Consider the following 2,553-nt stretch of genomic DNA (forward strand, 5'->3'; position numbering starts at 1 on the left):
TAAAAACCACAGAAGTGCTCAAGAAAGACTCTTAAGTACTAACTTTTAAACAGCAAAATAGAGAGGAATAGATCTAACTAGTCCCATCCTAGCTAGGTGAGTTCTGTACATCCCATATCTTGAGCTGTGATAACTTGAAACAGGAGCTCAGAATAAAAATGTAAATAAAACATCGTTATTCCACTTTCTCTCTTGGAAAAAAATGAAACCGTTTTAGTATCTGAACATTTGAAAGTATTTTAAATAAGGCAAGTTTTGGGATAGTTTTTATGTTCATCTAAGTTCATTCTCCAAAGTGCTTTTCTGGGGTGTGTTGCAACAAAAAAGTAACTACAAGCCTAATAATGACATAGTGCTCATGCGACAGTGAGTTACACAGAGGGCTGCCTATGGAAAACACACTGCAGAAAAAAATTATTTCCACATAGTAGGAAATAAGTCTACTAAGTTCTGCTTAAGCGCTTTTTTATCTCTATTATCCACCTGCGAGTAAAAGGGGAGACGAGTTTAATCCCAAATGAAGAAACCTACCCTTCTACTAAAGGCCAGACAAGGTCTAGAAGCAGGACTGTTGGGAGGCACCAGGGCACCAGTCTGCTGCTGCTGCTTGCTACGGGTGCCAGGACGGTTCTCAGCGCTGGTAACTCTGCTTCTGCCTCACGGTATTCACTGCTTCTCAGGGTTCACTCGCCACCGAAACGAAGAGCGCCAGCATTGCCGCTGCCTTTGGCCCCCTGACGGTACCTTCCACGATTTCTCTGTGCATCCCTTCGACGCTTTACTAACGCTGTTCAGTGAGCTGCGCGGACTGTTTTGGTGGTGCTTCCTTTCCCCCCTCGCTGCTTTCTTCGTCCTTGCTAATACGGCGTTGTCTGTAGCAGATGTGTGACATCCGCCAGCGGGCTGTATGTACCCACAGCCAGCTTCTCGACCAGTCGAGTCCCGGGCATCAGACAAGCCTGATGTAAAATCCAGCTGAAAAGTTCAGTCTTGAGGCTCTTGGGTGACACCAGGGCTTGTTAAGCAGCCAGGTTTAAACCCAGGACACCTTGAACCCGCAGTGATCCCAGCCGTCACGGGATGTTTGGCACTCTTCCCCCACTCCTTGCCCTTTCTTACAGTCCTGCTGTGGGGCTGAAGAAAAACTCCGGTGTAAACTTTACCCAGTGTTGTGGCAATATGATTTTTTTTTCTATTTGTTGGTCACTGGAAGGCTGCTGTCACACATTGTGAACTCTGTTTGGTCCTGCTGCATTTCCCCACCTTTTTTTGTCCCCTCCTTTGCGCATTGACGTGTGCTTGTCGTAACACATGGAGTTTTACTCTATCATACTCAAGGCAAAGCAGTCGTTGTGGAAAACTAATTTTTTTTAGGAGTGCTTTATACCATTGAGAAGATTTTAGTGACATACAAAAGCAAACGATGTAACTGAACAATGCTACTGAAAAGCTGAGTGAGAGGGGGAAAGAAATTTCCGCTTTGTGTCTGACGTCTCAGTGCCTGATGAGTCAGTCATGGCTTTTTCAGGAAGTTCCACAGAAAGAGCTCTTTGTCAGCAAAGCTCTGCACCTTGTGCTTTGCAGGTCCCTGCTGAGTCGGAGCTTGAATAAGAGACTGTCGCCAATCCAACATGATATCAGGCACAGTGCCTAAAACCAGAGCTCGCAGCTATCAAAGTTTGTTTTTTTCCCAGCGGTATTGTGCTGATATTGTGTTGTGTTAGATCCTTTGAGTGGTTTCTTCACAACACTCTCAGCGGGAGGCAAAAGCTAGACATGAGTAGGAGCTGGTAATTACCGTGGCCCCAGGCACCCCTACACAAGAGCTTTAGGGCCAGAGATTAAAAGACCTGGTGAAATTAAAAGGAGAAAATGATACTGGGCAGAAGATATTTTACCTTCCATTGTTGCAGCACTTTAAGATGAATAGAAGTGGAACAGACAGGGAGGGGTTTCTTTCTTTAACCCCGGGTAATGTATCTACGTTAGACAGCTCAGGGAGTTTAACAGTTGTTACTTCCCTCCATCAGTTACTCGGTTTCCCATATTGTTGGGAGGGACTTTCAGCAGGGCCGGGGGAAACAGCAGCACATTAACTGAAGAATTCGGCTGTAAAACAATATAGAGGAGGGAAATGGAGATGTCACTGGCAGGTGCAGGCTCTGAATCTCCTTTTAACTCATTATTTTTAAGGTGACAAGATTTCAAGTCATCAGCAAAACATCCTTTTGAAACTTAAGTCTTGCTTCAGTTCTGTAGGAGGGCACCCTAGTACGTACAGCTCAGTTAGGTGAGCTGAGAGCACGCTGAGCTGCCTGGAAATCACTTAAGACTCTTGGAGGTGGCCGCTGGTAGCACGAGAGCAGCAGTGTTCCTACATTACTTTTATTTGCTTTTACAGCCGGCTTAATGAGCTCGGCTTTGACACCGAGTTCCTGTCATACTGGTTTATAACCTCAGCTGCTGTGAAGAGACATCAACACACTGGAAAATTGCAGGGCCACTGTCTAGCCCGGGGGAAGAGTTCCAGCCCTGAGCAGACGGAGAGCTTCC

At 45.9% G+C, this 2,553-nt stretch overlaps 1 protein-coding gene across 1 annotated transcript in view; it reads left to right on the top strand.

The window, feature by feature from the left end:
- The window catches only part of LAMA2 (laminin, alpha 2), a gene marked incomplete at both ends in the record, with an annotated part of 120,064 nt that overhangs the window by 111,086 nt on the left and 6,425 nt on the right, over positions 1-2,553 (top strand). The window lies entirely within an intron of this gene.

The sequence above is a fragment of the Buceros rhinoceros genome, unplaced genomic scaffold, assembly GCF_000710305.1.
Source record: "Buceros rhinoceros silvestris isolate BGI_N320 unplaced genomic scaffold, ASM71030v1 scaffold17866, whole genome shotgun sequence".
NCBI classification, from domain to species: domain Eukaryota; kingdom Metazoa; phylum Chordata; class Aves; order Bucerotiformes; family Bucerotidae; genus Buceros; species Buceros rhinoceros.